We start from the raw sequence: 12,286 nt of genomic DNA, 5'->3' as shown, positions 1-12,286 counted from the left end.
GGGTATAGTTTTACTGGTAGGGGTATAGTTAGGGTCGGTTTAGGGTTAGTGTCAGGTTTAGATCTGGGGTTAGTGTTAGGGTCAGAATAAGGGTCAGGGTTTTGGTTAGGGCTAGAATTAGTATGAGGCCTAAGGTTAGGACTAGTAATAGAGTTAGGGTTTGGGATAGGCTAAGGATTAGTGTTGGGACTAGGGTAGCATTAGGGTGCGTGTTTGGATTTGGGTAAGGTGTAGGATTAGAGGTAGGGTTCGGATTAGGGATAGGGTTAGGTGTAGGGTTTGGGTTAGGATTAGTCTTAGAGTTAAACCTAAGGGTTCTATTTGTGGTAGTTTTAGGGATAACTCTAGCGATATGGTTAAGGTAAGGTATGATGTTACAGCTAAGTTTAGGTTTAGGGCAAGGGATAAAATTAAGGTTAGGGGCTAGGATTAAGATTAAGATTAGATTAGTCGTTTTAGGGATAGGGGTTTGGCTAGGTGTAGTGTTAGGTTTATATATTGGTTTAGGATCTGTTTTATAGCTAGTTTTATTGTTAGTGTCAGTGTCAGTGTTCAGGTTAGAGTTAGGGTTAGGGTGAAAACCAGAATTAGGACTAGGGTTAGGTCTAGGGTAGTGTTAGTGTTTGTTTTAGGTTAAGGGTTATTGTTAGGGCTAGAACTAAGTTTTTGTTTAAGTCTAGGGCTAGAATTATCACTAGATTTAGCATTAGGTTTACGTCTAGGGCTAGTATTAGGCTTAGGTTTAGGTAAAAGTTTACTGGTAGTGCTAGATTCAGAGTTTTGTTTAGGTTAAGGTCAGGTTTAGACCTAGAATTAGTGTTATGGTCAGAATAAGGGTGAAAGTTAGGGTTAGGTTTTGGGATAGTGTTAGAGCTAGAATGAGGGCTAGAGTTAGGACTAGTAATAGGGATAGTGTTTGGTTTAGGCTAAGAATTAGGATTAGTACTAGGATAAGCCTTATAGATAGGATTTGGCTTAAGGTAAAGGATAGGGTTAAAGCTAGGGTTAGGGCTAGTGTTATGGTTAGGTTTAGGGCTAGGGTTATGGTTAGGTTTAGAGTTAAATCTAGTGTTAGGGCTCAGATTAGGGCTATTTTTCATAAGGGTTAGAGCTAGAATTAGGGCTATGACTAATGTAAGAACTAGGGTTATGATTAGGGTTAGTTTTAGGGTTAGGGTTGGGCTAGGTCTAGGGTTAGCATTAGCTTTATGGTTAGGATGCTCTTTAGAGCTAGGTTTAGTGTTTGGATATGAGTATGGGTCACGGTTAGTTTTAGTCCTAGGACTCAGATTTGAGCTAGTGTTATGTCTAGTTGTAGGGTAAAGGTTTGATTTAGTTTATGGTTCAGGGTTAGAGCAATGGATCGGTTTGTTTTAGGGCTAGGGCTAAGGTTAGAACTAGCTGTAGGATTAGCAATAGTGTTCAGCTAGTGGTATGGTGAAGTTTAGACTTAAGGTCAGGGTTATATTTAGAGTTATGGTTAGATCTAGGTTTAGTGCTATTCTTGGGGTTAGGTTTATGTTTAGGGCTAATGTTATGGTTACGGTAATGGATATGGTTAGAAATAAAAATAAGGCTATGTTGAGAGTTACAGTCAGCCTTAGGGTTAGAAGTTCACTTAGGGTTAGTCTAAATTAGGGCTAGGATTAGTGTTAGGTTTAGTGTTAGGTTAGGCCTATGGTTAGGGCTATGGTTAGGGTTAATGTTAGTGTTAGGTTACGGTTAGTTTTAGGGGAAGTTATGGGGTTATAGCTAGGTTTTGGGCTAGGGTGAGTTAAAATTAGGGATAGGGTTCGGGTTCTGATTAGGATTAAGGCTAGGTTTAGGGCTAGGTTTACGGCTAGGGTTTGTGTTAGGGTTAGGCCTATATTAGGGCTAGGGTAATATGAGGTCTAGGGTTATTATGGTTAGGGATAGTTTCAGGTTTAGCTTTATGGCTAGGTATAGTGTAAGGATTAGGTTGAGGGATAGCGTCACTTTTAGAACTAGGGTATTGTTAGGGTCAGGGTCAGGGTTAGGGTTTGTTTAGGTTAAGGTTTAGTGTTAGGGCTCAAACTAGCTTTAGGGTTAGGTTTAGGGTTAGGGTAATGGATATGGTTAGGTTTAGGGTTAAGATTAGGTTTAGGGTAATGGATAGGGTTAGGTTTATAGATAGGATTAGGGTTATCCTAGAGTTAGCATTAGGGTTAGGGATGGGGTTAAGGTAATGGATAGGATTAGAGGTAGGTTTAGGGCTATGATTATGGTTAGGATTAAGGCTAGGTTTATGATTATGTTTATGGTTAGGGTTAAAGCTAATGTTAGGGCTCAGATTAGGGCTAAGATTTAGATTAGGTTAGGGCTAGGGTTAGGGCTATGGCTAATGTAAGATCTAGGGTTAGATTAGGGTTAAATTTAGGGTGAGTGTTTGGTCTAGGTCTAGTGTTAGCATTATCTTTAGGGTTAGTGTGATATTTATAGCTAGGGTTAGTGTTAGGATATAAGTCAGTGTCATGGTTAGTTTTAGACTTAGTACTCAAAAGAGGTTATGGCTAGGTGTAGGGTTATGGTTAGGTTAAGGTGTAGGGTTAGGGAAATGGCTTTGTTTTGTTTTAATGCTAAGGCTAGGGTTAGGGCTAGTTTTAGGATTAGCAATAGTGTTAGGTCTAGTGGTAGGGTGAGGTTCAGGCTTAGGGTTAGGGTTAGATTTAGAGTTATGGTTAGGTCTAGGGATTGGTCTAGGGCTAGGATTAGGGCTAAGGTTAGGGCTATGGTAGCTGATAGGTTTAGTACTAGAAATAGGGCAAGGGCGAGTGTTAGAGTTAGTTTTAGGCCTAGGGTTAGGTTTAAATTAGGGCTAGGATCAGTGTTAGGTTTAGTGTTAGGATTAGGCCTATGGTTAGGGGCTACAGTTAGGGTTAGTGTTAGGGTTAGAATTAGGTGAAGGATGGGATTATAACTAGATTCAGGACTAATGTGAGGGTTAAAATCAGAAGTAGGGCTAGGGTTAGGCTTCAGGATTAAGGCTAGGATGAGGGCTAGGCTTTGTATTAGGTTTAGGGCTTGTATCAAGGCTAGGGCTAATGTCAGGTCTAGGTATATGCTTAGGGTTAGTTTTTGGGTTAGGTTGGGGCTAGGTCTAGTGTAAGGGTTAGGTTTAGGATAAAGGTCAGGTTTAGAGCAAGGTATATTATTAGGGTCAGGGTCCGGGTAGAGTTTGTTTTATGTAAAGATTTAGGGTTAAGGCTTGATTTAATCTTAGGGTTAGGGTTTGGGTTAGGGTAATGGATAGGGTTAGATTTAGGGTTCAAGTTAGGTTAGAGTAATGAAAAAGTTTACAGTTAGGGATAGGGTTAGCATTATGCCTAGGGTTAGCATTTAAATTAGGCTTATCTTTAGGGCAATGGAAAGGGTTAGAGCTAAGGTTAGGGATAGGGTTAAGTTTAGGAATAGGGCTAGTTTAGTGTTATGCCTAGGGTTAATGTTAAGGTTAGGTTTAGGGTAAGTGTATCATTAGAACTAGGGTTAGGGCTAGGGCAAGTGTTAGGGTTAGGGTTAGGTCTAGGGTTACAGTTAGGGTTACAATTAAGTCTAGGTTTAGGGATAGGATAATGGCTAGGTATTGTGGGAGGTTTATGGCTAGCATTAGGGCTATGGGTAATATAAGAGCTAGGATTATGTTTATGACTAGTTGTATGCTTAGGGTTATAGATAAGTCTAGTGTTAGGGTTAGGTTTTGGGTTAGGATAAGGTATAGAGCTAAGGTTTGGTTTATGGTAAGGATCAATGTTTGGGTTAGAGGTAGGTTTAGGGTTAGGACTAGAAGTGGGTCTAGGGATAGAGTTAGACTTTGTATTAGTTTATGGGTTATTGTTAGGGCTAGTGCTAGGTTTTTGTTTAGGGCTAGGGTACCTCAGTCTGGCTGGGCACAATCAGGAGCCACTTGTCAAAAGAAACTAACTTTACTTTTAGAACCATACACGCCAAACAAAACAGCTCCTCAGGAAAAACCCTCAGAGCCCCAACTGCCACCACCGGCTTCCCACAAGCCTCTCACTCAACCACAAGCCTCACCACCTCCCCCCACCCTTCTGCTCTTGAGTCCGATTGGATGGGTCGCATGGGCGTAGCCAAAAAAGTCCCCCAATGAGCAGCTCTGTGGTCTGAAAGGGCATGGAAACAGCCCAATGAGCATCACTGCAGAGGAGCCAATCAGCTAGATGTTGCTGTGGCGGCTGTGAGCCGGCAGCTGGAAGTTTGCTCGCAGCTGGAAGTTTGCTGGGGCCCCTTCAGCTGTTGCTCTCAACATCTCCCCCTCTCTGTTTAAACAACAAGCATGTGGCTTAGGGACTGTGCCTGCCTTAGGTTGTCCAATAGTACATATGGTCCTTACCCGTTAGGTTGGTACCATTGCAATTGGATCTTACCCGTCACTGACTACCGGTCCAGTATACAGCCACACCTGTGGAGAGGTTTTTGTACCAGCAGGGGGGTGAGGTTCTTTGCCTCGCCTCTGTTGGCCCCCAAATTTTAGCTGAATGATCATGACAAGTAGAAGGGAGGAAGATACACCAAGCCAATTGACGGCTCCTTTTGGAAAAATTGTACCACCTATGACATCATCAGCAAAAATACCCCAACTCTACCACAAGTCGCTGCACCAACAGATAGTTCACAATGCATACAGGTGAGTTCACAATGCATACAAGTGATACATAGTCCAGGCAAGTTCTGCAAGCAGTTAAGTGATGGCTATTCCAGAAGCTGTAGATTGGTTTTATCTTTGTCTTCACCAACACTGGGATGAAGATAGGAATTCTGGCAATAATGGCTAAAGAAAAAATTATGTAACATTCCAGAAGGCACTAAAAGAAAACAATTTTCTTAACAATTTACATTATCTTGAACAGAATTATTAAATATAATGAAAAGGAAATGTGAAAGTAAACAAACAGATCTGTTAACCTCCATTTTGTTCACATATTAAAACAATCCTCAACAGCTGTTTACCCAACTTAAATTAAATTGTTTAAATCACGTGGGAAAAATATTTGGATCATTTTTCCATGAGCGCTCATCATATATGATATATGGACATATGTACATTCAAACATATAACACAAAACACAAGTGTGCACACATAATATAATACATACAACACATAACATAATAGTAAAGGCCTTATAACTTTTTACAGGTGAAATCTCCATTGCAATGTTTAAAAATTCTATAGTCAAAAATAGAACTGATCAGCAAAACATTAACCTAGGTATGTATGAGCTCAAAAAACAAAATAGAACTTCATGATGTGGGAAAGGGTAATAATAAAATAGATATTGAAAAAAAGCATCCTGGTTCTGTCGCAGATGTAAGGGTAGCCAAACTGGAGTTCTGGATATCAGCTGTTATGGATTTGAGCCAAATCATCTTCTTTTTGGTCTGTAGAAATTGCTTTAGTTAATCTTTCTGGAATCCAAATCGGCTGCTGTTCTCCCTGTGGAAACACACAAACAGACCCCTGAATCCAGACAATCACTGGGTCAAGACTTTAGTTAATCTCTCCGGAAACCAAATCAGCTGCTGTTCTTCCTGTGGAAACACACAAACAGACCCCTGACTCCAGACAATTACTGGGTCAGGACCTTTCCATTGTCCTGTTAGAATATCCTTCCAAAGTACCTTGGGCTTATACACATTTTTTGAACACATATGCCTTTCCACAGCACTAAGTCCTGATGAATCCAAATTTAAAAAGTTTAGAGTAAAAAGGGTTATTTTAAGTTTATCTTTGGGGAATATATACCCCTTCCCAATTCCATCTTTTTGCTTTAATAAGTACATTTTAATAGTTTGATGAGCTCTTTCAACTATGCCTTGTCCCTGTGGATTGCATGGGATTCCTGTTATATGAGTAATGCCAAATGATGAGCAAAACTGTTTAAAAGTGGTAGAAGTATAACAAGGGGCATTATCTGTTTTTAACTGTTTTGGAATGCCCACAGTGGCAAAATTTTGTAAGCAATGAGCTATAACATCTTTAGTTTTTTCTCTGGCATGAAGGGAGCCCATCAAAAATCCAGAAGAAGTATCAACTGTAACATGCAAATATTTTAATTTTCCAAATTTTGGCAAGTGTGTGACGTCCATCTGCCAAATATGGTTAGGTATCAATCCTCTAGGATTGACTCCAAGATTAAATTGTGGTAAAAACGTCACATAATTTTGAAATTGTTTTATTATTTGTCTAGCTTGTTCCTTAGTTATTTTAAAATGTTTTTGTAAAGTATTAGCATTGAAATGGAACTTTTTATGAAAATTTATAGCTTCTTCTAGTGTAGAATAAATATGTATGTCATGTGTAGTTTTATCTGCTAAATCATTGCCCAAACTAAGGGCTCCAGGCAATCCTGTATGTGGCCTGATATGTCCTATAAAGAATGGATCTTTTCTGTCCCAGATTAGACTTTGTATAGTGGAAAGCAAAGAGAAAACAGTAGAGGAAGGGGAAATCCTACCAGCATCTTCAAGGGATACTATAGGGTTAACTATATACTGACTATCGGAAAATAAATTAAACACAGAATATTTAAACATCACAAAAACTTGTAATACTGCATTAAGCTCTACCTTTTGAGCTGATTGTTTGGGTACTAAAATGTAAAAGTTTGATCAGGTGTAACTATTGCTGCTGTACCATTATTTGATCCATCAGTGAATATATTTGGAACATTCATGATAGGTGTTTTTCTTGTCATTTTTGGAAAAATTACAGGATGCGATGACCAAAGAAACAATAAAGGATTAGATGGTAAGTGATTATCAAATGAAACATTAGATTTGCACATGATTATTGCCCAAGTATTTAACTCATTAGCTAACTCATCAATTTGATTCATAGTATATGGAGTAATAATTTTATTGGGAGAAATTCCAAACACTCCCTTTGCTGCTTTTATTCCTTTGAGTATTAATTGTCCTACAGCCTCAGGATACCTAGTAAGAATAGTGTTAGGAGAATAAGATAAATGTATCCATAATAATGGACCTTCTTGCCAAAATACTCCTGTAGGAATATTTTTTGTTGGTAGTACAATAAATAATAAAGGCAAACTTATATAAATTCTATCCAAATGCATATTTTCCATATATGTTTCAATGATTTTTAATGCCTTTCTTGCTTAAGGCATTAACATGCGTGGTGAATTTGGATCTGATGGACCTTTTAGGATATCAAATAAAGGTCCCAACTCTCCTGTTGGTATACCTAGATAAGGCCTTATCCAATTAATGTCTCCTAATTACTTTTGAAAGTCGTTAAGTGATTTGAGTTGATCTACTAGTATTTGAATTTTTGGTGGATGGACCATGGTTGAGGATAATAGAACTCCTAAATAATTCATTGGAAAATTTAATTGTACTTTATTGCTATCTCTAGATTATAATTTTTAATAAGTTTGTAAGTGTGGCATAACATTCTAGCAATGTGTTTTTAGCTTTGTGTGCTAATAATATATCATCCATATAGTGAAATATTTGTAGTTCAGGATTTTGATTTCTAAGTGGCTGGATTACTTTGTTACCATAAATTTGACACATAGTTGGGCTGTTAGCCATCCCTTGAGGGAGTATTTTCCATTCATATCTCTGATCAGGACCTTCATGATTCAGTGCAGGGATAGTAAATGCAAAGCGTGGACTATCCTCAGGATGAATTGGAATTGAAAAAAAAAAAAAAACAATCTTTAATATCTATAACTAAAACATACCAGGTTTTTGGCAAAGCAGACAATTGAGGAATCCCTGATTGAGCAGGTCCCATATTAACCATCTCGTTATTAATGGCTCTTAAATCTTGCAAAAATCTCCATTTACCAGATTTCTTTTTGATGACAAAAATGGGAGTATTATGGGGAGATACAGAAGGTTGTATATGTCCTTCCGCTAATTGTTCTTTGACCAGGTCATGGGCTGCTTGTATCTTTTCTTTAGTCAGGGGCTACTGAGGAACCCATACTGGTCTTTCTGATTTCCAAGTAATTTTTATTGTCTCAGTGGCCCTTTCTGAAAATCCAACCCATGTCTCTCTGTTCCTTGATCTATTTGTATTGGTGCTGCTATACCTTGTTCTTATTTTTCTAATCTTTTTCCTTTCCTAAAACCTTGTCTAGTCATAATAGTGGGTGCATTTATGTTGATGTTATTTGTTAATGTCAAACCTAATTGATCTAGGACATCTCATCCCCATAAATCTATGGGAAGATGATCCAATACATATGGCTGTATAGTTCCTTCACATCCTTCAGGATCCTTCCAATCTAATACCATTAAACTTCTGTGGGGATTAGTCGCCACTCCTAGGTCTTGAAGCGTTTGAATGGCTTGTTGTAATGGCCAATGTTTTGGCCATTCTTGACGAGAGATGATGCTAAGGTCTGCACCTGTATCCAGTAGCCCATTAAATTCATGTCCTTGAATATTTAGTTTTAGCATGGGGCGAGAATCTAAATTTAAGGAAAGCATAGCCCAATCTAAACCTGTGGAGCCTAATCCCTTGGAACCTTTTTCTACAGTATGACTGGAAAATTTATCATGTAGGCTGGGTACTATTAGTAACTGTGCTATTCTATCTCCTGGTGAAATTACTGATATACCGTTTGGAGAACTGGCTGTAACTTTTATTTCACCTTCATAATTGGGATCAATTACCCCAGGACTTATCATAAGTCCTTTTAGAATAGAAGAGCTGCGTCCCAATAATAAGCCTACTGTTCCTTTGGGAAGATGTCCTTTTACCCCTGTGGGAATGATTTGAACTCCCATCTCTGGAGTTAGTACTGATCTGGCGGAGGCGCAGATGTCCAACCCTGCGCTCCATCTGGTTTGCCTGATGAGGTATCTGATGGACAAAGTGTCCTTGGCACTACCCTGATGGGGTTGCTGGGTTCCTCCAGTGCTCCGTATATTTGTGGTTTTGGGCCCCGGAGCAATGGGACCCCTGTCCATTTTTTGGCAATGGAGCCCGATGCCTTTCTCCATGATATTGTGGATAAACACCTGGTCCTTGTTCATTTTTTGATAATGTAGTACCATCTATGGTGGTTTGAGAATGGCATTCATTAGCCCAATATCTCCCTCTACGGCATCGTGGGCAAATACCCGGTATTCTATTCCATTGATACCTAGTTTTGTTAAACCCTCCTCCTATGGGGCAATTCCTTTTAAAATGTCCTGTTTGTTCACAATTGTAGCATGTTCTTGGCATGGCATCTAAATCCTGTTTTACTGTAGATTCCACGACTTGCTCTAGTTCATTAATGTCTCTACATAATTTAATATATGTGTTTAAATCTTCATGTTTCCATGGTGTAATGATTTCTCTGCACCAACGATTCGCTTGGTCATAAGTCAGTTGTTTTTTTTAATGGCATTGCTTGTTCTGTATTCCAAAAAACTCTGGTAGCTGTTTGAATAAGCCTATCTACAAATTCAGCATAAGTTTCATTCGCTCCTTGTATTACCTTAGATAATTGACCTTGTAAACCTCCATGTCCTTGTAAAGTCTTCCATGCCTTAATTGCATCTACAGCAATTTGTGCATATACACCAGGATCATATGCAATTTGTTGCTGCTGATCCTCATAAGGTCCCTTTCCTAACAACATATCTAAATTTCTATGAGGATAACCAGCTGCTGCATTTTGCCTAGCCGTCTCCTTGCAAAATTCCTCATTGGCAACCTTCCATAACAAGTATTGTCCTCCATTTAGCACAGCTTTACACATATTAGCCCAATCTGCTGGCATCATGTTCAAGTTGTTAATGGATTCGACCATGCTTACTGTGAAGGGTGCTTGAGGACCATAGGTTGTTACAGCCTCTTTTAGCTGCTTCACTGTTTGGAAATTTAAAGCATGGTAAACTTGCTGCCCTCCTGCCTCAAATACAGGGCATGTTAATATTTGAGGTCTTGTCTCAGGATCCCAATTATCAACTGCGGTGTTTGGGGGCCTCCCAGCATATTGAGGTGGCCTTGTTAGTTTGACACTTATGTCCTCTGGTGATAGAAAGGTGTTAGTAGCAGTCTCCTGTTGTAACTTTCCCCCTGATGGCTTTTTCTGTTTTACACTTTCTTTCTCTGTCTGACTAGCTTGAGAGGCCTTCTCTTTTACTTGAATTTTTTCCTCTGCCTGACTAGTTTGAGAGACCTTCTCTTTTACTTGAATTTTTTCCTCTGTCTGACTAGCTCGAGAGGCCTTCTCTTTTACTTGAATTTTTTCCTCTGTCTGACTAGCTCAAGAGACCTTCTCTTTTACTTGAATCTTTTCCTCTGTCTGACTAACTTTAGAGACCTTCTCTTTTACTTGAATCAATATGTCTTCTCCTTCCTCTACCATTGTCTGAACTGAAGGCTTTGGACTAAGCAAACAAGATAAGAACGTCCACAAAGGCAATGTGCCAACTGGCAGAGTCCCTGGGCTTTTCTTTCCTATTCTTTTGAAATCTTCACCAAGATGGTTCCATTGTGATATATTTAACAACTCCTCCTTAAAAAGCTATGGGCTACATTTTTGTATTGTATCAACATATGCCCTGACTGCTCTTGATTTTACTGGGATGCCTCCTTCCTCTAACAATTTACTTAACACTCTTGGCTGGGTCGCATGGGCGGATCCAAAAAAGTCCCCCAATGAGCAGCTCCATGGTCTGAAAGGGCAGGGAAACAGCCCAATGAGCATCACCGCAGAGGAGCCAATCAGCTAGATGTTGCTGGGACCGCTGTGAGCCGGCAGCTGGAAGTTTGCTGGCATCTGGAAGTTTGCTGGGGCCCCTTAGGCTGTGGCTCTCAATACTAGGGCTAGATTTATGACTCTATTTAGGATTAGGTTTGGTCCAGTGCTAGTTTTATGGTGAGGTTTAGGTATAGTTTTACCAGTAGGAGTACTGTTAGGGTTACATTTAGGATTGGGGTCAAGTTTAGACCTAGGGTTAGTGTTAGGGTCATAATAAGGGTCAGGGTAAGGGTTTGGGTTTGGGTTAGGGTTGGAGCTAGAATGAGGGCTAGAATTAAGACTAGTAGTAGAGTTAGTGTTTGGGGTTGGCTAAGGATTAGTGTTAGGACAAGGGTAGCATTAGGTTGAGGGTTTGGCTTAGGGTAAGGAATAGTTTTAGGGGTAGTGTTAGAGTTTGTCTTAGGATTAGGTTTGGGGTTAGGGTTTAAACTAGGGTTAAGGCGCAGATTAGTGCTAGGATTTGTGTTAGCATTAAGGCTATGGCTAACATAAAACTAGGTTTCCAATTAGAGCTAGTTTTAGGGTTAGCATTAGGACGATGTTTAGAGCTAGAGTTAGTGTTAGGGTCTGAGTCAGAGACAGGGTTATTTCTAGGGTTAGGGTTAGGGCTCAAATTTAAGCAAGGTTTAGGTCTAGGTGTACAGTTAGTGTTTGGTTTAGGTTAAGGTTTAGGGTTATGGTTATGGTTCAGTTTGTTTTAGGGCTAGGGTAGGGTTAGGGCTATTTTTCCAATTAGCATTTGGGTTAGGGCTAGTGTTAGGGTGAGGTTTACACTTAATCTATGGTGAGATGCATGTTTAGTTCTAGGGTGAAAGTTAGGGCAAGGGATTGGGCTAGAGATAAGGCTAAGTTTTGGTTTATGGTAAGGGATAGGTTTAGAACTAGGACTAGGGCTAGGGCGAGAATGAGACTTAGTCTTAGGGCTAGGGCTAGGGTTAGGATTAGGGTTAGGTTAAATTAGGGCTAGGATTAGAGCTAGGGTTATTGTTAGGTTTAGGGCTTGTGTTAGGGCTAGCAATAGAGTTAAGGGAAGGTATGATGTTACAGCTAGGTTTAGGGTTAGGGCAAGGAATAAAATTAAGATTAGGGTAGGGTTAAGATTAGGATTAGAATTAAGGCTAGGCTCAGAGCTAGGTTTAGAGCTAGGGTTTGTGTTAGGTTTAGGGCTAGGGCTAATGACAAGTCTAGGGTTATGTTTAGGAATAGTTTTACAGTTAGGTTTATGGTTAGGTCTATTTTAAGGTTGAAGTTGAGGGTTGGGGTCAGGTTTACAGCTAGCGTATTATTAGGGTCAGAGTCAGGGTTAGGGTATGGTTTAGGTTCATGTTTAGGTTTGGGGCTCAAATAAGCATTAGGGTTAGCATAATGGTTATGGTTAGGTTTAGGATTCAGGTTAGTTTTAGGGTGATGGATAGGGTTAGGGTTATTGATAGAGTTAGGGTTAGGACTAAGGATAGAATTCGGTTAGGGATATGGTTAGGATAATGGATAGGATTAGAGCTACAGTTAGGGCTAAC

Source organism: Marmota flaviventris, chromosome 6 (assembly GCF_047511675.1).
Source record: "Marmota flaviventris isolate mMarFla1 chromosome 6, mMarFla1.hap1, whole genome shotgun sequence".
Lineage (NCBI taxonomy): Eukaryota > Metazoa > Chordata > Mammalia > Rodentia > Sciuridae > Marmota > Marmota flaviventris.
The sequence above is the reverse complement of the archived record's forward strand: the minus strand, read 5'-3'. Positions refer to the sequence as shown.